Source organism: Vidua chalybeata, chromosome 10 (assembly GCF_026979565.1).
Source record: "Vidua chalybeata isolate OUT-0048 chromosome 10, bVidCha1 merged haplotype, whole genome shotgun sequence".
NCBI lineage: Eukaryota > Metazoa > Chordata > Aves > Passeriformes > Viduidae > Vidua > Vidua chalybeata.
Window position 1 is genome coordinate 23,493,597 of NC_071539.1, and position 24,019 is coordinate 23,517,615.

General features: G+C 40.0%; 1 protein-coding gene and 1 long non-coding RNA gene across 3 annotated transcripts in view; one reads left to right on the forward strand and one right to left on the reverse strand.

The window, feature by feature from the left end:
* CLSTN2 (calsyntenin 2) overlaps positions 1-24,019 on the reverse strand; it is a 313,046-nt gene that overhangs the window by 111,565 nt on the left and 177,462 nt on the right. The gene's annotated exons all lie outside the window — the stretch shown is intronic.
* Positions 14,611-16,230, forward strand: LOC128792800 (uncharacterized). Its single transcript, XR_008432564.1, has 2 exons — positions 14,611-15,509; positions 15,642-16,230. It is a non-coding gene; the product is annotated as an uncharacterized LOC128792800 (long non-coding RNA).

Consider the following 24,019-nt stretch of genomic DNA (forward strand, 5'->3'; position numbering starts at 1 on the left):
ACTAGTTATGGCGAGGATGTTTAAAAACAATATGAAGGCAGTAGTGATGGAATAGTAAAGTCCAGTTTTTGTCCATATAGACATCTAGTAAGAACGAGAAAGTACTTCCAGAGTGGTTTTATTGATTGCTATAGCAGCATGCGGTGGAAAAGTTGGTGTATTTATATGCTGGATTATATTGATAATTGCTAAGCTTGTGTGCATCCCTAATTTTGCTGAAGATAATTTTCTCTTTGTCCTCTGCTGTGCACATTGTGTTCAGCAGCCTTTGATGCCATTCATCTCTCAGCCTCGGTCACAAGCAGCTCTGGGGACAGTACAGGCAATTTGGACATATTTGGGGGTGCCTGAGGTGATTGTTTACCTGTAATTGCTGTTCTCTGAAATACATGGTAGCAGCAGGGTCCCTGCACAAACCTCCCCATCCAAAGCAGAAGTTCCACCATTTTCAGCTTGGAGAAGCTGGCTGTGTATTTATTCACTCATGGGCAGAGTGGCCTCATGCTCCAGTAAGCAGCCATCAGCCAGGAGTTGGATACTTGCACCCGCTGAGTGTGCTGGATTCACCTCCTGCCATCCATGTATAGATTTACCATCAAAGTTAATAGAGAGTAATTATTGCCCTCCTGGAACCATTAACTGGGTGTCCCTCAGCACAAAGGCATCACACTCCTTGGGGACTCCGCTTCTTAACTCCTGCTCAGATGTTTGGATGTGTCCTTTTCTTTCACAAGAGTGTGTGAGGGGGTCAATTAAACTGTCTGAAGTTGGCTTAATTGGTCCTTTGACCTGATGGAAGCATTTGAATTACTGATAAACTGAAGTGGAACATAAATGTAGCACCACTCTAATTTTTTTCATCATCTTGGACATAACACATAGTTTTGGTAAGGATGTATTTTTTTGGAGTACTTCACTCTGTGTTTCCTAGACATTTAAGAGGAAGAAAGATTCAGAAGTAATTGCAGGATAATTCTAATAGAAAGGGATTTTCATTCTGTATAACTAAAGAATTGGTACAATTTTTCTCAAAGATTCTTTTTCTACAATTTTTTCAAAGATTCAATTATTATTTCCTAGTAATTATACAAATAGAAATTCACAGAATGCAAGTTACTATTTTAGCCTTCATTAGAAAAAGTAAATAAGAAAACACAACTTAATTCACTAAGCAAGTGTCCCAATAATTCTACTGATTTCCTGCTCATTTGAGTTTTCTGCTAATTTCAGGGAATTTACGTATCTGATACATTTCCTTTAAATATATTTGATTCTCTTCTTTTTGATTTACATGGAAAACCTGCCTTTTTTCAGACCTAATTATAGCACTGCACTATATCCAAGATTTCAAGCCTTAACGTTTTTTACTAAATTTATCAGTTGTACCTAGGGGATTAGTGGTTTGACTTCAAATAGCACATGAGAAACAGCTGGAAATCATCTTTATACATGCTTGGAAATTGTGTCACTGTTCCTTTGTGTAGAGAAATAGGATAAGATTCTGTTTCATTTAAATGTAAAAAAAAAAATTATAAAGGAACAAAATCTAGTACTATTTTCATTCTCTTTTCAAATAAATGACAGTTATGGGATTACTTACATATATGGGCTAAAACTTGTGTAAAACACTTTGATAAGGGTCTGAAAATGTAGCTTTTATGGAAGAAGCTATACCCTTTCAGGATAAATTTTGCAGCATTATAGGTACTAAGCCTTAAGCTTGTCTCCCCAGCAGTCAGTATTCACAACAACAGCACCTTCCAGCTACTGTATCCATTTCAGTCTTCCTGGCCTTAAATATAGCTGTTACTGCCACTCCAGTGGGAACAATTACATGTATTATCTTTCTAATCCTAATTTGTCACCTTCTGAGTAACCCTGAATGCAGCTCTCATCCTCAGGTTTAGAAAGAAATGTTATGCTGTGATTGTGTGCAGAAGACCTCCTCTTTCCTGGAGTTTTTGGGTCTTTAAAACTCTTGGAATACCAAAAAAATCCTTGTGTGTTTATTCTATTAGCTTTTGATATGTTTTTGTCTGTGAAATTTGTTTTATTCAGGCTTTATTTTATGTACAATGTCTGTCTGAGGTGTTTTAACTTTTAAAGTACCAATCTGGAGTCTTTTCACTCTGTTTTTAACCAAGGGCCACAAATGCTGTGTCCTCCACATAAGTGATAATGTCATTTAGTGTAAAGGTGTATTTGGTCTGTGTGGTGCATTCACCTGCAGAGTACAGGTAGGTGATTGAACACCCCACACAGTCCCAAAGCATGAGCTGAGCATTGCTCCTCTCCTGCTGCCCTTGTTTCCTCTCTGGTTTGGCCTCATGGCCCCTCTTTATTTCACTGCCAGGAGGCCTCTGCCCAACAGAACCGTCCACTTTAGGATGTCAGGGAAAGGCCTTCGGAATGGAGTGAGCGCAGAGAAACAGCACAGCTGAGTGTGTGGATTGTCACCTCTGGGCTTAACCTGTGCCCACGCTGGTCCTGCACCATCCCTGAGCAAGATCATGGCCCCCTGCCAACTGAGCACAGCCTGCTGCACTCGCAGGAAAATACTGCACAAGGGGGAATCATGTCTAAAACAATGAAATACTATCGAAAGCCATGGTGGATATGAAAGAAGCTGTGTTTATAAACAGTTAATCTTTTAGCTTCTCTGCTGCTGCTGTCAGAAAAAAAACATCCCTTTTTACCTCTGGGTCTCTGAAGAGCACCTTAATGATAGCTGGGTTGTTCAGAAAAATAACAGCATGGTGGTGGCATCACATGGATTCATTTTGTTTTATTTCTTCAGGCTCTCCACTGTTCTGCTAACATAGCTTTTACTCATTACCCTATTGAGATTATGGTATCTGAGGTCATCTGTCAGTACATGCCTTTTCTCCTCTTCCATTCACTCATCTGTCCAGGAACATCCTGTTTCCTTCTGTGTGAGAATGTTATCTTCCCACTCTGGTTTCAAGTAGGGTCTGTTCGAGCGTGTCAAAGCAAGATGCTGCTATCTCTCAATCGCTGCGCTCCAGTGTCTGAACATTCTATGGATTCATAAACAAAGAATTTCCATTCAGAAAGATTTTGTGCTCATCACTTTCTAGATATACTTTTGATTCTTGCTCAAGAAAAAAACTTTGTAAGTCTGTTAGTGAAGACAGCTGACAGATTTTGCCATAGTTAGTAAAGGCATACGAAAGGCTTTATTTGACACTGGGCATTTGTAAGAAGATGGACCCAAGCATTTAAAATGGTGTTTGTCTAACTATCTCAGCTCTTAGACATGGAAAATGCAAGATGTAACTCTTACACATTTGATGGGAGAAAGTTATAGCTCCTCCTTTCATGTTGCACAGGGCTTGCAAAGCTCACAGCAGCTTTCCTGCATGCCATTATGAGCTGGACAAGGAATTGGAATGTCACCATATTAAACATTATGGAGAAGGGTCTTGACTTTGAACTCTGTGCTGCTGATAGGAGTCCTGGAAGCAAGAGATTACATCCTGCCTCAGATCAGTGTTTCAGATACACCATTTATAGTTCCCTTTGTTTTTCAGTAAATTAAATCAGGGATTTGTTTGCTTTATTTACTCAATGGTAAACTGGCTTGCTCCCTCCTCAGTTGTTGTTGCTGTCATTGATTGTGGATGGTTCACCAGTGCTAAATGAAGTGTAAGCATAGGAAGTCCTCACAAATTAGTTTCTCTGGATTATTTTCTCTTCATAGGATTATTTTCTCCTGCATCTCCCGAACACAGGTGTCTAGGACTGCTTTTCTTACTGCTTGATATGCTTTTTTCTTCATTAGATAATTATTTATGTTCAAGTAGTCTTTTGTTTTTCCTTTGATAGTGTAATTTCCTCTTTCTGCATAGAGAGGCTATTAAAAAGGTAATTAAATTAAATAATAGGTGAACATGCAGAATACAGTGATTGACTGCGGGCAATAGTGAGCAGAGATGTAATTCAGATATTTATTTATGTGCTGAAGCAGGATCTAAATTGCCACGTTCCTGTAAGAGTGTATTGGAACAGAGGAGGGTAGGAGAGATCGTGAGTTATGGATTCTCAGTAACAGTTATTTGTAATTTTAATCTTGTTGACTGGAGAACAGGTGTTTTCTGTATGATTATTTACTACAGGCTTGCCTTCTGCAGTATTTGCTTTAGATAACTCTTGATGAATCAGCCTTACTTGCTTGAATACTGTTAATGTCTAATAAAACAATACTTGAATAACAGGATGGTAGTATTGCAACACAAGATGCTTTGCTGGCAGCAGATTTGAGAGGACAACTCATTCCTGAGAATGCTAAATTTAATCTGAGTAGCACTTGATCCATATCCCTGAAGGTAAAGCTGAATGGTGTTAAAGCAAGAAAGATTTTTTTTTTTTTTGTGCATGAGAAAGGCAGATAAAATACAATATAATACCATAGTCTGCAATACAGAAAAAGGAGCTTTGACATGAGGCAGAGCACTATTTCTCCAGGCAGAGGTGATTAGGAAGGAAGTAAAAAAGTGAAAGAAAACAAGCTCAGACTGTGTGAAACTGGACTGCAAAGGCTTTAAGGTGCAGAGTAGGAGGAGGCTGGAATAAACTTCAAACGAGGAAACAAAAAGGATCCAGGGTATAGTGTGTAGCAATAAAAAATGAATGAATGAATGAGTAAATAAATGTTAAACCATGTTATCATCATGTCTTGGTTTGAAAGACAGGTGTCTGCTACAGAAGGCAGAAGCCTCCCTGGAACACAGAATGTGAATCCTCTCCCTCTGAATTGTTATAATTTTGAAATTAAGGGGCTCTCAGGCAAAGATAAGGGAGTAGGAATAACAGTTCTTTACTAGGATGTGTAACAAGGCAAACAAAAACCAGTAACTACAGCATTAGCAACAAACAGAACCAGGGACCCGGTAAGAGTCTTCTCGACTGCAGGCACTTCCCCTTTGGTGCAGTTACCGTCACAGCCGGCAGGAATGAGCAAAATCCCGGGCTGGTGGGTGAGATGTACCAGAGGTTTCACGGCGGTAGCTGGAACTGCGGGACTACGGCGTGGGGAAACTCAGAGCAGGAGCAAAGAAACAGCGGGGCCGGGGCAGCGGCGGCCCGGCTCCGAGCAAGGCAGGGAGAGGCGAGGATCGGGATTCCCAGGGCACACGGGGTTTGGGATTCCCAGGCACACGGGGTTCGGGATTCTCAGGGCACATGGGGTTTGGGATTCCCAGGCACACGGGGTTCGTGATTCCCAGGCACACGGGGTTCGGGATTCCCAGGCACACGGGGTTCGGGATTCTCAGGGCACATGGGGTTTGGGATTCCCAGGCACACGAGGTTAAGGATTCCCAGGCACGCGGGGTTCGGGATTCCCAGGCACACGGGGTTCGGAATTCCCAGGCACACGGGGTTCGGGATTCCCAGGGCACACGGGGTTCAGGATTCCCAGGGCACACGGGGTTCGGGATTCCCAGGCACACGGGGTTCAGGATTCCCAGGGCACATGGGGTTTGGGATTCCCAGGCACATGGGGTTCGGGATTCCGGGGCACAGGGGGTTCGGGATTCCCGGGCACACGGGGTTCGGGATTCCCAGGCACACGGGGTTTGGAATTCCCGGGCACATGGGGTTAAGGATTCCGGGGCACATGGGGTTTGGGATTCCCAGGCACATGGGGTTCGGGATTCCGGGGCACACGGGGTTCGGGATTCCCGGGCACACGAGCAGATGGTGATCGGTCCCTCAGGGCTGAGCTCCAGCGGTGCCAGTGAATTGTCCCCGCAGTAAGCGACAGCCTGGCCGTCCTCTTCTGATGCCAAAATGAGAGAGAGAGAGTTCCCAACTCCCCAGCGCTGTCTTTTACCTGCCTCTACTCTTGTGGTATCTCTGTCCCCCCCGAAAGAAAACTCCCAAAAACCAGAGCACCCAGCCGTCAGTGCTTCTTAGCAGCTCAGTGGGGGGGAAAAAAAAAAAAAATCACAACTAACAAGGAAAGAACAGAAAGAAAACCCAACTCCCAACACAGAGGCATCAAAAAGGTCCTCACCTGTATTCCCTTAAAGTCAGAACTTTAGATGTTGCTCATTCATCCCTGATACCAAAGACAAAAGCCGTATTTTCTCTTTCAGTAACTTTTGTAATATTTTTTCTTTTCATTCAGAATACAGATGTATGCTTTGGAAATAGACTGTCAAAATGCAACCCCTTAATTCATTATATACTGCAGAAAGAAAAGACAACCTCAACATGTGAAATTTCCACGTGCTAAAAGGTTTTCCATTTTAATCATGTCAAGCTTGATGAATGGAATTCAAATGGAAAAAATGTTTGGGCAGGTGTTAATTTAGATTTTTGCTTTTTGGTTATGTCCTGAGATAGTGAGGGATTTTGTCTGATTTATTCACACGCCCTCTCTCAAAACCACAAAACAGAAGGTGGCAGCATTTCAGGGGAAAAGAAAACCAGAATGGTAACAGAGAATTTAGAGACTCAAAATGTATCTTGTTTCTTTGACATCAAGGTTACTTAAAGAAAATACCTCAACAGAGCCACACTCAGCTAGAGCATCCTCATGATCTTTTGACCATTTGGAAATTCTGGCAGCAGTGTGAGAATAACAGATGACCTTTAATTCCAAAGGAGATGTTCCTTCAGTCCTTAACATCATGCAATGTAGAAGTACTGGTCTGCTGAAAAGCTCCTGGGAATAAAATCCATCTTTTCCTTTATATTTTAGCACGGCTGAAGCCTGGTTTAATGCAGGGCCATTTTAGAAAGGACATTTCCTTGACTGAAAACAATCTACAACAGAACAAGTGGAAGAGCTGTGAGTGAAACAGCAAAAAAACACCAAGGTTACACAGATTATGAGTTTTATAGATGCGGATAAAAGTAATAGAATTTTTATCTTGCATTAAGGGGAAAAAAAAGGATCAGCAATAGAGGGAATAGAAAGGCATATTTTATTGAATAAACTTACTGTAAATCACACAAAATACAACAGAACCTATTTTTTAAACTCTTGAACAAAATGAGAGCTTCTCAAATAAAAAGAAAAAAAAAAGTTTAACTGTCTTAGCCAATCTGTGTTAATTGAATAGAGACTGAAGCACTTTTAGTTTTAAGAATTATATTAGAAGAATCCCAAGCCTCCAAGCCTAGAGGTCAGACAAACCCACTTAAAAGCAAATAGTTTACAAATTACTGTTTACAACAGCAAGTTTACAATATGTGTCCATGAGAAAAGCAAATAACAAGAAATGCAGCAACGGGTTTGAAAATGGCAAGACAATACTTCTGTTCCTTCAGGCATAGGAATTCAGAGGACTGAATATTCACAGGCTATATGTAGACCTAACACTGTCAGAATTCCCCCTAGCAGAGAGAGGCTATTAGAGAGTCCAATAGTGCAGTTATAAGCAGCAACAGTTGAGAAAAGTTCTTAAATAAGGCCAGGTATTTTCCACAAATTAGGGAGATTCAATCGTATTTCAACTAGACATAATTTTTGTATCAATTTTTGTACAGTAGCTCACTCAGCTATGAATGTATTTATTTTGCTTTTTTTCCAAAGTGTAAATTCTTCATTAAATATTTCAGGTTTCCTTATCTGCCCTAATTCATGCAGGAAAATCCTGATAGATGGGTGCCTTAGCTACAGAGACAGAAGACCAGATTTTGTATGCAAATTTTCTACACTTGGGGTTCTGTTTATCAGTAGTTCAAGGAATGTATCTGGATTGCAAACACAGTTTGGTCAAATTTTGGTATCTGGACCAGGCTAGGGTTACTGGAAAGTAAAGTGTTTAATAAGCTGCAGAAATGACAGAATATTCCTCAGAAGATGCTCTACAATGCTGACAAAGGGATTTTCCAGAGCAAAGGCATCAGCTGCATGGAACACAGAGAATTAAGAGGTTCAAAGATAGAAGGACGTATCTCTCTCAAACTGGCATCTGAACACGCAAATTAATGAGTTTCTTCCAGCCCCACCAGAATTCTAATAGTTACTGCATCTGAAAAGGAAAGGGGAGTCTGGAGGAGAATTCTTCCCTCTTCTCCAAGCAGAGACAGCCTCAGCAGCAGAGTTTAGCAGATAACACTTGGTATCACAAAGGCAAATGCCTTGAAGCCCTCAGTGTTTACAAGTGCCCAACATTAGTCTGTCCTTTATTTCCTACTGACCAGGGCCATTTATCTGAAGATACTAATGCAACCCAAGAATACACACCGCCCCTATCAACCTTTTATCCCTCTGCCATTTTGTGCAATTCCTAAGTTTAATGATTCATACTAGAAAATAATGAATATAAGTACGATGACAATACTCCTGATTCTGCTTTCTAGACTTCCCACCCTGCACCCATGCCTAATGTGTCTGGGCTTCCTGGGACAGTGGATGACAGCAGAAGTGACTCTCATGCCTGGCTGAGCCCAGAACAATGGGATGTGTCTCCACTTTTCTCAGGGAACACACCCTGCTGCTGTTCCCCAGCCTGCCCCTCTCTGTGTTATACAGCACATGCTAAGAACAGGAAGGAAAAACAGAAGCTGAGCTTCAGATATTTTGCACATGTATTTGGACAGAAAAAAAGTAAACCCTAGGAGAGCTGGAATAAGGCAATATGTTCCAAACAGAATACTCTGGGGAATTTTACTCTCCCAGACCACTTTCTGTCTGTTTATGCATGCTGTCACTGAGTGTTGTACAGCTGAATGCTCCACATATTTCTGTCAGCCTTTCATCATCCCCTTCTCACAGCCATCTGAAATGCCATCAAATTCTGGAGTGATTCAAGTAGGAACTGGGGATTTCTCTGCTTAGAACAAAACAAAGAGAAACACCTTTCCTGAGCTGAACTGCAATTCACCAGTGCTGTGGTGTTAAGCCAGGCTGGCAAAACATAATGAAGTTATTATAAGGAATGAACGACAAATATTTTTGTCTGGTCAGTTTGGGTTTTCCCACACAAGCTAATTAGCCCACTGTCCTGGGATGCTGCAGGCTTCATGAGTTATCTGAAATCTATTTATTCCATCACATTCTGAGACTTGACAGAGATAAAGTATCACAATGCTGTAACAAACTCTTTGGTTTTGCATTGGGTTGGGTTTTTTTGTGTGATTTTGCTGTTCTGAATACACAGTCACCAAGCAGTACTGATTATAAAGACTCACAAACAGAACCTCCACTACTTGTATCCAAAACCCTTTTGGTAAAATTTTTACTTTTATCTTTTTCTGCTATCACTGTTATCATACATGGAGTTTTGGCTTCCAAAAGCTAATTTGCTGCATCCTAGTTTATTATTTTATTTCTTTATCTAAAAGGCAACTTCCCACAGTTGCAGACAACAGAATAACCAAGCTCTACTAGAGAAAATATTGTAAATTCTTAAAGTACCTTTTAAAGCCTGTCATTTATGGCAGGAAAAAATAAGATTTTTTTTTTTTTTTTTAATTCTAGGAGCTGCTTTGTACATTTCAGTTTTGAACTTTGAGAAAATCCAACTGATGAGTACCATTTCTTCCCAAACCTGTGCATCACAAATTACTAGTGGCAAACAGACCAAAATTGAGAAAAATGCAGAAAGAAGTGATCCTGTGAAAAAAAGGGGTTTTGTTCAGTAAGTGATTACTACAATAAGAAGGGAATACTCATGTATGTGAGCACTCTGATTCAGGATGGAAAAGTTATTTAGCAGCTTCCATGAGGGTCTCCTGTCTTTTTGTTCTGCTTATACATTCTGTTTACAGAGTACTTCATTTTCACAGCAAGGTGTACTTAATTTAGGAAGTCTATAAAAGAAAACATTCGCCATTAATAAAGGTTAGGCCTAATTTTTGTTAGGCACCTTAGTACAAAGGTGGGATTCACCACATTTAACCAAATTAACATGCAGTCGCTTCAATGGTGCATCCCTCAGCATGGAAGAAAGAGGTATACTTGGATTATTCCTCATGTAATATCATCTTTCAGACATTCCCTGCAGTTTGCTTATCTCTGTAGCTTGGAGCAGTAAGCAGCTTATGGATGTGGTCCATTAAAAATATGTTTGCTTTATTCTTCTGTTTTATATCAAAAAGGAGAGACAGATTTAAAATGCAAACAAAATCATTCCTTTCAGCCAAATTAAAAGGTGAACATCTTATCTAGGTTATTCAGGTCCCATCAATCTGTAGAGGTACAAAGGATGTAATCCTCTCTTGTACAGACAGATCTCAAACACTAAAGGCTCTGTAGCATGCACAGTGCCCTCTTAAGAGTTTGAAACATTAGATTTTCCTCTAATAAACCAAATCAGCATTTTCCCAGCTGGTGTCAGTGTAGCAAGGGCAGACTTCCAATCATTTGTCTTAAGGTGATCTATTCTATATATTTATATATATATATATATATATATATATATATATATATATATATATATATATAATGGTAAATCTTAAATGCCGCATCTGACACACACTTCAAACTCCAGTAACTACAGGGGCACTAACAGCAGGCTGCACCTAAATGAGTTCTGGAGGAATTAAAATGCAACTGTAAACAAGGAAGGTCACTAATGAGCTGAGACAGAAAACAGAACTGCTGGCTGCCTTTCAAGTTCAGAGGAGAATTCAAATGGATATGTTATACTTGAAAGCAGAGAACTAGATCAGTGTAATAATTAATTCATTGTTTATCTGAAAGTTGTTAGAAATTTCAAGGGTAATATCCAGAATGCAGGAAATTGGAAGCTGTGTCCATTCTGTGATCCAGTGTTTATCACAGCAGGGGACCCAGGAGCTGTCACTGAGGCCACAGTTGCACACACAAATGTGAAGAGACAACCATCTCAACACAAAGAGCCACCACACATTAAAATCTATTGCAAATGCATCAGAAACACAATGTCATGTTAATCCATGTGTAAGAAAATGACTTTGATGCCCAGAAGTTGTCTTTGCCACCAAAGGGAATTGCAAATCATGTCCTGCTGACATTTTTTCTATAAAAAGAAAAATCAAGAGGGGATTGAGACACATGCTCTCTACTGGGACAAATTCAGAAAGGGAAAAAAAAAAAAGGCAATTATATAAGCAGAAATGTTTTGTCAGATTAGTACAATTTCTCTATACCCTGAAGCAGTGATCTTGCAAAAACCCTCTGAATGATTTTTGCCAGGTCTGCTGGCCAGTGGGGGGCCGTGGAAACACCTACACATGACCTCCAGCTTCAGATTACAGGCTGACAGAAGACTGCAGGTGGACAGACATGATGCAGATTTAGGGAGCTGTTCCCTGGCCCAGTAAGTCACAAAGTTCCTAGTAAGTCCACAAAACATAAATGCATACTTTTTCTCCTCATTTTTTAGTATAAGGATCAAAAAAATCTCAAAAAACCATAAGTGATTAGAGATGTTTACTAAGGTCAGAACTTTATATTGCTTTATGAACATGACTATGTCAGTGTATTCTGATGTGCCTTTCCAAGGGGAAATGTATGACACTGGTTTCCAGGACATGGAAAAGGGTTCTCAAAGCAAGCACAGGAGAGATGTTCTGTCGCAATCACCTTCCTCTCAGATGGGCAAACATGAACGAACTTTTAATTTCCTCTGTGAATCAGCTAGGTGACTAGCTTGAATCATCTAGTTTGCTCAAGCAAATCACAAAAGCCACTTTATATTTAATCTGGCTCTTCTCCCCACAGAACAGATCTGCCCTCCCATCCTGTGCACCGTGGGATCTGTTTGAAGCCAGACTGCTATTCATGAAGTTCACATGAACATAACATAAGCAGCACTGCTCTCAGGACTCCTTCACACTACAGACAGATTTCTGAAGCTCTACCAATGTTTACAAAACAAATAAGCCTTTGTCATCTTTTATTTAGTGTTATTAAAATAAATACCTTAATAAATAGGCAGCCAACAAGTAAAGCAGGGTTCACGGTGTTAAAACAGACAGGGTATGAAGGAATCTATTCTTTAAACATGACTTTAATATTAGTGCTTGTCAACTTCTTTTAGCTCGCCCTTACTATAAAGGCAAAAGCTGGGGACTCAGAGCACATAACTCCAGGAACTCTAACTGTTCAGGTGATCCTCACACTGTTACATCAGTCTTGAAACAGCATTATGGATTCCATTAGAGAAGCAGTTCCAGGCATTGCCCCCTTCAGATCACCTTAATGAGCACACACTTCTATATGTGACATAGGCCCCACTGAAAATCTTGTATTAGTGTGTGTTTTATACTAAGGCCAATATTAATTGGAGTTGGAATGCAAATCTAAGCATAAGTAGTTGAACTGAAATTCAAGCTTATGCTTAATAAATTCAACAAAAAATTGTGGTTTTTCTTTAAAACAAACAAACAAACAAAAGCAAAACACCCCCACTGAAAACAGGTGAGTTTCTTTATTATTTTCCTCATCTTTTAAAAGAAATGCTCTGATTTGTTGTTCAATATTTCAAATGATCAAATGAAAATATCTGAGAACGTGACCTTATCCCTGTGGGGTCTTATAAAATTTGACATTTAAAAGCTGGTAATAAAGTATTTAAAATGATTTGCCCCTTAACTAAAGATTATATATTCCCACTTAGGCGAAGTCATATTCTTACAGAGTTGGATAAGGCATGTCAGTTGCAAAATCTGATTCTGAAAATCAGTTCTTTTTTAGACTATGAGGTATATTTTTTCAGTTGTAGGTCTTGGTTGACTTACATTTCCTACAAAATCAAGGCTAGAGACAATGAGGCAGGCTTGAAATAAAATGAAATCTCAAAAAATGCTTGCTTCCCTGAGCATCCTTGTCTTTTCCCAGATACAGTAAGTTAAATCTCCGTATTCAAGCTGCAAGTTTTAAAGCTGATATTACATTTAGTTTTAAATCCTTGAAAACAAAAGTTTGCTAAGGAAACTTTGATAGACCTTGAACAACAGTACCTCACAACTCCTTCATAATGCAACCTGACTACTATTGATTTAAGGCTGCTCTGTGTTCCACTTAGCTGCGTCTCCTCATTTGAGTTTCTTGTATTATCCTCATTAATTAAACTGATTTTGTGGTAGTGCAGTGACAGCTGAGCAGTACCTTCTGAATACCCAAGTCCTGGGCCCTCTTCAGTGCTTGGTTTCCATGACTGCTAATGATCAGGTTGTACTAGAGGGTACTTTTGCATCACTGAACACTTCTGGGCAAGGAAGAAAAGGTAACAACACAGCTGATGTTCAGAGAAAGGGAGACTTCCTTTTGTCCCCAGAACTCTGCATTCCTGGATGGAACATCAAAGCAAGGTGCTGGGAGCATGAAGTTTCTTTGCAGTCAGTGCTCTGCTGCTGACGTTCAAAAGGTGGCAAAGTCCTACACCTGTCTGTGTCACTGGATGTTCATCCTTGTGCTGCAAAGTTTCCCAGCAACTCTGTCCAGGGGAATATGGAATATCCCTGCTGGAGCAGTGCTCCCAGTGAATTCCTCTGCTCAAAGCAAACCCTTCTCTCCCAGCAGTAACTCCTGTGAGCCTTGAGCCACACCAAACAGCACACACACATCATCCTGAATGCCACACCTAAAATCCCTCCATAGAATTGTCAAATTCTGCCAGGCAAGATCCAACAGGAACTGTGGAACCTCCCTGAAAGCTCCCAGCAAGCTCCCTGCACAAGCCTTTATCTGTTTTTATGGATGGATCATTATTGTATTTACCAGTGAGCCCTGGTAAATACAAACTGGAATGATGTAATCGTGAGTTCTAATGATTACTGAGTAAAATTATTTCAACAGTATTTATTAATAGGAATAGCATTCATTTCATTGCTGCCATGAAACTGTCTTTGCTGCACCACGATAATAACACTTCAAGTTTTGTGGGGTTTCCCTCCCCCCAGCAATGTAGAAGAGTAACAGAAAGAACAAGAGGGGCAGCAAAAGAGTACTTAAGCAATAAGCATTCTTCAGGGTCACTGAGCCAATAAAATATAACAGCTGCCAAAAGATGGGATTCACACTATATTTGCTCAATTTTCTTTAATGCAATGAACATTCTGATGTTAGCATTTTTATAATACTTCCATGTAACTTTGTTGGTATCAAAATGAGATGTTTTTCATCAAAGCCTTTCAGTTATGTTAATTAATTTTGTTTGAAGTTAAAAAAAAAAAAAATTATCTCAAGCACACCATATGTAGAGTCCCCAGAACAATGAAAACCTTGGTTTTATCATGTAATTTTCACAGAACACTAGATGGGAAAAGGTGTTTGTTATCTTTAGCTACTTAGCTGTCTCTTTTCAACTACCTTGAAATTAGCAGGAAATGAGGATAAACCTTGGCTTTTAGCAAGATTTAGTATCAATTAGTCAACAGTGTCTGAGAAGATTAATAGGTAAAAATGTACCCTAAGAGCATTAAATAAACAAAATTCTCTAATAAATTTCCAGGCACATTCTAGACTAGAATGTTATGCTAGAGGAATTATTTTTCAAAATGTACAATTTAGTTTCATATTAGCATTTCACTTCCCATCAGTAGCCTGTGTTAGACAGGAATTTCCCAATGCTCCCATCTTCCCCATACTTCAGTTCCCATTACACAGCAGGTTCAAACCTGGTGCCAAAAGCCAAGTTGTGTTCCATGGTGCCACTTCCCACCCTTCAGAATCACTTTGTCATTTCCTCCGGGACTCTCACTGTAATTCTTTTATAGTTTGTTTCTTTTACCAGCAACTACAGAATTGCAGTGTTGGGGCTCAGGACTGCCCTACAAACGTGCACAGCACAAGGTCCAGAACCACTTCAAATTCCAGAAAGCTGCAGAACAGGGATAGCTCAGGCGACCCATTTTTTCACAAGTGTAATCTCAAAGTCTACAAAACTAAAGTGTCATTCCAAGAAGAACGATCTTAATTTTTGTGGTGATTTTTCATGGGAGGCATTTACGGAAGTGATGCAAAGCTTCCATCCCCTGGAAAGCTGCACACACCTCTGTGAAAAACACATGTTAAAGACATAAGAAACAGGGGAACTTCTTTCCCTTCTGGCCAGCAACCAGGTAGGTACCACAGCTGGCCCGGCCCCTGTCTCGGGCAGGCCGGGCCGAGCCGCCCCTGCCGTGGGCCGGGCCCCCTGCTCGGGGCGCCCCCCACAGCGGTGCCGGGCAGGGAGAGGGGAGTGCCGCGGGGCCGGGCCGGGCCACGGCTGCGCTCTCTACGGTCCTATTGCCGCTCAACCCTGCCCTGCCGCCGGCCCGGGGCCGAGCCGGCTCCGCCGGGCCCAAGAGCAGCCCCGGGCCGGGCCGGCTCGGCCGAGATTCCATCGCCGCTGGGCTTCGCCCGCAACCACCGGGCCGGGGAGAGGAGACGCCATCGGGCCCCAGCCGCAGCTCCGGCTGCGAGCACCGAGCCCGGGCAGCGACAGGGAACCGTCTGCAGGCCCCGGGGGAGACACGAACTCTTGCAGTGCTCCCATCCTACCTCGGGTGAGAGCAGGAACAAGAACGCCAACAATGTAGAGGAGCAACATGAAGACACTGAGGTCAGTGGAAGAGAAGTCAAGTCCCAAATGGGAGGGATGAGGAGATGTCTTGATCTTGGGGCTGAAATCCCCTTGTAAAGCTGTGGAGAAAGATGTAATTGATACATCAGACTCTGTTTCCCTGGAACACAGGATAGCATGGAGAGATGAAGGGTTCAAACTGACATCGAGCAAATGCCTCCATGCCAAAGTAAGCAGGTGATGAAGTAGTTGTGCTCCATGGGAAGTTTGAGCAGAGGGAGAGAAGAGTGATGAAGACCCTGTGTCCCCAGGGAGAGAGATAAGAAGAAGAAGTTCCCAGAGATGAAGATTATTTTAGAGATAGATAATGAGAACCTTTGCCTTTGAACAGCTCATTTTAAAAACAGCTCATAAGTTGACATGGACCATAAACACAGCTGTGGGAAAAGCTTGTGGAAAATGGGAGGGATTTCACGATTGCAGATTTCCCCGGGCGGCTGCTATTTGCAAAGAGAGCCATGAGAGAACTGTTTTCTTGTGGAGAAGTCTCCATAACATTTACAAGAGGGGCTTCTCTCCCTAAGTGAACTGAAGAAAGACTATTCTGGACGTGGTAAACTGAAATTTTAGGTTTTGTTTCTTTACATTGTCATTGGAAAAGAAAAGGTTGTGGGGGGAAGACAAGTGTCCTGAAGTTTCTGATTCTTATTACTCATTCTTTTAGTTATTGTTAATAAATTTTTCTTTATACCCTTTTAAAGTTTTGAGCCTGCTTTGCCTTTCTCCTGGTCCTACCTCACAGCAAGCAATGGGTGAGTACATGCTAGAGAGTGCTCTGGTGAATGGCCAGCACTGAACCCACCACACTCATTGGTGCATTGGCTGGGAGATCTCAAATTGGTGAACCAAAACCACTACAATTTCAAAGCCATTTTTTCTTTTCATTACTATCTGCTTTTTCTAATTTATTAATTTATTTTAATGAGAAGGACTGGAGGGAGTGAGAAAGAATAAAATCACTGCAATTACTGGTCTACTACTAAAACATGGGGGGTTTTAAAGACACATTGCTTCAAAAGAAAAGCTGGTTTACATCTGAATGTCAGAGCACTCACCCTTTAATCCTAAAGTGTGTAGTCTCATGAAGAAGGCTTAACATTTTCTAGGCAGTTCTGTGCTAAAGATTTCACCCTGCACAGCACATCCCAAGGATGGCATGTGCTGGCCCACAACATTTTGAACACAAAATCTGTATGACTGAAAATGGTCAATTCTCTGCCATCTGTAGCCACTGCAGTCCCTCACGGGCAGGGGGATGTGAAGAAAAAACATTGATTAAAACATGTAGGCAGCAATACAATTTGCCTTACTTTGCTTTGTTTAGCTTCAAAGAGCAAATCAATGATGATGTGAGCATAATGCAGTAAAACAACCCAAGGCAGATGGCAAGATTTAGAGGTAAGAGGCAGGCTTGAAGGGATGGAGAAGAGATAATAGGAAATAATTTATCCTCCAATAAGACAAAATTTGTAATTATTTCAGGAATGTTCTGATTCAGGAAAACGTTTAGTCATGGTTGTTTCCCCAAGTGCATTCAGGGTATGCTGAACCAGGGGTTCCCTCTCTGCAAGGAGGCAAGGATCCTTCATTCACAGTGCAAAGGTGAGACAACAAAAGGAATCAACATCATCTGATCTCTCTGTATGTAAAAATGGCCAAACATGCTTTACAAGCCCTGTGATTTCACAGCATTAAAATATTTTATACACTTACGAGATGGTCAACCTTTCAACAAACTATCAAGCTGAACAAGGTTCTTCCCACATTCCAAATAATAATACCATCAGAATCAATGCACCTTAGCAGCAGGAAAAGATTTTCCTTGTAGAACTTGCTGGCACCTGCTTAGGGGATGTTTCCCGAGCCCCTCCAACCAGGCCATCTCAGCCCACTGCAATGCTTCCCCTCACACTCTGTGTAAGGCCAGGACACCAAAGCAGTGGTGCCACTGCGGGAGAGGAGAAGGAGCCCAGTGTGGATTTGCTGGGACAGTAACACTGTTCAGAACAGGAAAGGTACCTCGAGGGGCATCACTGCAGCCAGCACCCAGTGTCCCAGGGAGCAAACAGCAGCACTGCACAGTGCCCAGGGCAGGAGACCTGGAAGCTCCTCAAACAGAAAGGGGGACCTGTTAGAAATGAGATGCTTGACTCAGCCAATATAGCAAGCAGCAATTCAATTTATTAATTAATATGGTAGTGTATGAGCAAAGACAGTGCTGGGTACAGTGGTGGGGGTTTTCCCCTCCAACTGCACACCGGTTGTTGGGCTTGCTGGTGTTTATTGATCATATTCATTGATATGATGAATATTCATAAGCTTATAATATTGATAATAAGCTTATAAATTGATAAGCATATAATATTGATGCATATTCATAAGCTTTTCCCAGTAGTTTCTATTTCCCATTTCTTATGTGAGCTTTCTGCAGTTTCTATTTCCCAGTTTTTATGCGAGTGTTCGGCAGTTTCCATTTCTACCTTTCAATGTCACAATTCTATACTTTAGGATCGTAAATCTATGATGGTGACGTTTGGTTCCTTTCCAATTTCTATACCCTATTGTGTATATCCCAGGATGTGTGTCCCCACCAGGATGGTGGGGTCCAACTTCTGTTTTCTGGGATCATTAATCTATGGTAGTGATGTCCAGCTTCCCCTTTCAAAATCATTAATCAGCAGTTTTGATGTCCATCTTCCTTCTCCAGGAGCTTGGGATAGCGTCACTTCCCTTTCTGTTTAAATCCTTTATATATTCTAAAGCTACAGTTTAAAATCCTTAGTACTAAGCAACATTCTAAAGTCATAATTCAAAAGTTCTTATTATGAAACAACTTAAGACTTATACATTCTAAAGCTACAGTTTAAAACTTTAATACTAAGCAACATTCTGAAGTTATAATTCAAAAGTTCTTGTTGAAAACAGGTTAAGATTGTAATTGCTATTTGCAAGCAAAAGATTGGTTCAAAAGCCTTCTTCCATGCCTTCCTTGGTTGTTTATTAGAACTCATCTTTATAACTGTCCCATGGTTGTGTTCCACACATTTCACAGCTACAACTACACAGGTTGCCTTTATTTACCTGACACAAAACAACTTTGTATTTCACAGACCCTAATGAGAATCTGCCTGGTTGAATGTGAAAAGGTGGTGCTGAAGGATTCTTCCCCATTTCTATTAAGGGTCTCCCTTCCTTTCTTAAGGATGTGGATCCTCTGCAGCAGTTCAAATTCCCAGATGCATGAGCTCTGTAGTCACTGCACAAGTGAGTTCAGAAATCCAAACACCTCCAAAACTGGACTAAAACTCATCAAATTTTTAACCCTGTTAGAAGCTGCTGTGGTATAAACAACACCCGAGGCTTCAAGGTGTGGCTCTGATGGAAGCAAAGCTCAGCCACAGCATCCAGGAGGTTGGAATGCCACAATCCCAAGTGCCCCTAGCTCCCAGTTTACCCCTGAGAGGCACAGATACCACTCAAGGTACTGCTGCACAGAAATGTGTGTACCTTGCACTGCATTAAATAATCAGAGAACAGACTGCTGATGGTGCTTTATGTGCCACTGCCTCAAATCACCCTCACATTAATGTTGGAATGCATGAAATAGAAGCTTCTTTGAGTCCCTCAGAGAGAGAAAGGAAGGTAGGTATTGAATTTGAGTCTTTAGAGAAATTAAAATATATTAAGCCATGCAGACATGAAGTAGGAGTGTAAGTTTTACTTTTAAGTAAGTAGAAATATATCTGAAGTGCCCTAAGAGACTGTGTTAGCTAGTAAAAGGCCCTAAAGCCTAGTTTAAAGTCAGTAGTGTTACCTTTCAAAAAATTAACTTAGCTCCAGACATAACAAACACATAGCAGAACATTGCTTGAGTTTCTAGATAGAATAGATAGAGCTATTTGTGTAAATAGATAAAATTACATACGTAGGTTTTGTGTAAGAGCTGACACCACTTTCGCACATTAGAATTAAGCTAGGATAGGTTTAGGAAGAATGTTTTAGAATCGTGGTTTTAGCTGATTGGATGATTTATGAATATAATCCCCCTGTACTGGGGTGTAAGGAGAAAGAAGAGAAGAAAGAAGGTATGGGAGCTGCTGTTGCGGCTACTCGGAACTTCGGGACTTTATGCCAGAAAGCTTTTAGCATGGACTTTAATACTCTGAACTCCTTGCCTTCAAGACTGATGTATTAATGCAATAAACAACTTTACTACAACCAACAACCGCTCTTGTGTCTTTGAAGACCCTCTACCCACAGCGACCTCACACATTAAAGAATAAGTGGGAAGAAAAATCTGCACTGATATCCATAAAAAATTTCTTGCTGTGTGGTCCTTCATGGCAAAGGGAGAGCGGGGCTCCAGATTTGTACGTTAGATATTTTTATTTTATAAAGCTGATCTTTAATTAGTGCAGTGGAGTAGCCACAGTGATGGATGCTGGAATGACGAGTAAAGTGTCCCTATCCAAAATGTGCTTGTACCAAAGAAAGAACAGATGGCTTAATAAACAAACTCTTACGCAGCACAAGGATTTTCCACAATATACTAATTCCCTTTAATACTGGAATTAGTAATTACCGCTCACATTTGTGATCTAGACAAATTTTGTCTAGACTAAGCATTCATTTCCAAAAAATGGTGGCATGTTTTACTCAATTCAAAGCTGACTGCAAGAGTAAAACCTGGAAATACTGTTCTAGAATGCTCTTCCAATTCAGTATCACAGCTCTGATAGCACAGGAGAGAAGGAAGGTGCTTATATACATCAGGAACAGAAGTTCTATGAAATAGTGTATTAAAGTCTATCCAGAAATGAAAACACTTCTCTAAGAAACAACTACTTTTAAAAATATTAACTTCCTTTCTTATCATCTTTCATTTAATTCTTCAAATCTTGCTGAAAAATCTGAATGAAGATCCTATGAAATCTGTTGTGTGTTATAAATAAATGTATATTCCTACACTATTTTGAGACCTGAACAATGACATCATACACACAGGATGTTTTTCACTCATAGCTCTCTATTTTCAAATGGATAGAATGACAAAGAATATTAACTGTACTCCAGTTTCCACCTTCCCAGCTGCTGAGGTTCTCAGGAATCAAAAGATCCCATGGAGACACAAATAATCATCATATATCACTCACAGCTCAATCTAAAAACAACCATTTTTAAGCATGTGCAATTAAATAAATTCTAGCAAGCTGATACTGCAATACTACTTCCTATCTTCTAGCTTTTCCTCTGGCCAATCTGTATTTGTCTAAAACTCTCTGCTGTATGTGTGCTGCCTCTTAAAATAACAACTAACCTATCAGAGGGGGCTATAGGAGGAAGGAGTCTTGGCCATTGTAAACTTTTCTTTATCTTGCAAAGGGATGAAATGGTGACCAAAAAGGTGCTTTGGGGGAAAGAAAAAAACAAACCAAAAAAACCCCACAGAGATCGGTGAAGGAGTGAAAAGCATCAGATTAATTGTGGGCATAAATAACTCAATCTCGTATTTCACCTCTGACTCAGATGAAAAACTTTGAACTCTTGTCTCTTGCACTCCAAGTGAAATCTCCCAAGTGAAACACTGGGCTCAATGAAACTTTTTTTTCTTATAAATTCTTCTGCTAAAGTTAATTTTATTTGGCTGATTCTGGGGGAAAGAGAAAGAAAAACACACTCTACAGTCCACTAGTGAAGGCATTTGCTTGGGATAGAAGAAGTGTTAAATTTCCCATTCCAACAACTATTTCAATATTTTTACAAAACATAGCAAGGGAAGAAAGTGATAAAAGACCCCTTCTTGAGCAGTGTGCTTGTCTTGGACACTGCAGACCTCACTTGAGCCCTCCTCAACCAGGAAGTCTCCTGATCCTGATCCTCCTGCCTGCCCTCAGCCTGGGCTCATCCCTGCCCTGTCCCTTGTGTCACAGCTTTGTCCTCTGGGGATCAGGAAGGACAACTCAAGACTGATGGAACTATTGCATTTAAAGTAGAAAATTGCCATCACAGAATGAATCTGCATAAAATAATCTAGAGCTACTAAACAATTAGATACATATGGATTAGACTTTGTACGCATCCCACAGTCTGGAAAATTCTGTAGAATTCCATAAGCTACATTGATTTGTTTCTACATCAACCATATCAACCTCGATCTGATTGATAAGAGAGCTACAGGTTATCTTCCCCCTCTTATCCATAGTGCAGAACACACCTGCTTTCACAGGAACTGAAAAAAATATTCTAATGATTTTGTTGTTGTTTTCCCAATGTGTAAAAATGATAAATACAGGATATACACCACTATCTATTCTCAAATTACATCTAAGTACTGAATTACAACAGCCTTAGACTTCTGCTCTAAACAATTTCTAGAGGTAGGAAGAACAGGATAATTTAAAAAAATAATGGTTTCTGTCCATTTCATTAACATCTGGTAAACAACCAAATGTTAATGAACATTCAGCATTTGACAAAATCTGGTAAAATGCCTTGAGAATGTAAATGACCAAAACAAAGAAAATAAGGAATAGATAATAAAAATTAGAGTTGTCAGACCTGTCAGGGGACAGATCTGAATTGGAAAAGGGCACTCTATGAAGATTAAGGGTAATTAAAGCAGAACTTTGCCATGCAAACATTTCCTTGCACTGAGCCTGCTTTACAGGCACCTCGAAAAAGAGAAAGCAACATTCATTTATTCTATTCATTTATTCTACATCCTCTTTTATATACTTCCAGGTCACATCTGTGCTGCACTTCCTTTTAAGTCCAACAGATTAAAGGAAAAATTGCATTGTATTATATAAAACACAGAAAAGCACATAATCCTATTAAATCAAGAAAGGAAGAGAATATGTGAATATATACAAGAATATATGGATATGTATATTCATTTTCAGTTAACAGGTTTATACATTCATTTTTCAAAGGATTATGAGAAAATTCTGTATCAACAAAAAAGATCTGGACCACAATTAGTCTTAGTCTCCCTATAATTTTTTTTTTAATAAAACCACATAAGTAAACCTAATAACAATCTTTCCACAGAAGACAGACCTTTTTTCTGTATCAAAGCGGTGGTCTAGAAATTAATGTGAAAAAAGGTTTTTCAAGTGAATTAAAAGCATAAATGTTAGCAGCTAAAAATAGTGTAAAGGAAACCAAATTCTGAGACTCCAAGTGGGATTCTGGGAAGAAGATTTTCTTCTTCTATTTTTCCTCCTTCCAGTTTTACAGATAAACGGAAGTCTTAATAAAAGATGATAAACTTCAGCTTTACAAGCCTCATCAGACACTGTAAATATTGTGATTTAATCTGTATTTAAGACACAACCCTGGGAATAAAAAAAAAAAAAAGGAGGAGCTGTTAATAACATTTTCCTAGGAGAAACTGAACAAAAATAGAAATAAACCAATAAACCAATGACCAAGGTCAAAATAAAACTTGTGGTTCAATGAATGCAATTTTAAGGATCCAGCATGGGGAAGCTGTATTGATATGTCCCAGTATTATGCTGAAGAACAAATAGATTTTTCTAGCTGGTTTTGCATGGGAGTTCACTGGGTTATATCCCAACAAAAAATGAAAGCCATAAACAGCCATGTGGAGGACAGGGGCTGCAGAGGATTCACTCCAACTATCAAATAAACAGCATCAGTTTTATTCGTTGTAATTCGGTGCAGTTCCTCAGAAACATTTAACGCCTTGAATTACCTTAAAAGTTTCTAGGCTACAAGGTGGCTGGTATTCAATGAAGTCTAGAAATATCCAACACAATGGGAACATCTCTAATACACACATTTAGGACTATGCAAGTTCAGAAGCTTTAGGAGACACTTTATAAAATATGGTCCTATAGCAGTATATTCCTTTAAATGGATTATATGTAGAAGAATAAGAAGTTCCTTCTACAGTAACTTAATAAGTCTTTGAAATGCTGCTTGGGTCTTTTACTTTACTGTTTTCTAATTTATTTTGCCCCAGGCACTGGATAGCAGTATGGCATGTATTTACTGCAAGTATTTCAGCTAACACAATGACAAGTCAGCCCACTTTTAATTGAAGACGACAGAAAACATGGAAATTAAATTTGCTGTTGTAGACCACAATAAATATGCTGATTAAATTATAATGTATGTGAACTTTATAAGTAAATATTGTCATTCATAAAGGTAGGCTTCTCTATAGACATTAATGTTAAAATCAGATTGGAAAAACTGCATTTCTATTGGTAACCACAGATATTACCACTCCTGAACTACATTTGGAAACACCTTCTTTACTCATCCTTGAACACAGAGTAAACTGCACCTGAAACCTGTGTCCATTTCCAAGTGCAAACCAAATCCATTCTGTCCCAGTTGGCCAACACTACCCAACTGCACATAACTTCCTTGGAGTCACTTTCAAATGGCCAATTTAATTTTTCATATCTGAATTGGCCTTTCTTTTGTATTTGGTATTTTGTTTGGTTGTTGTTGTTGTT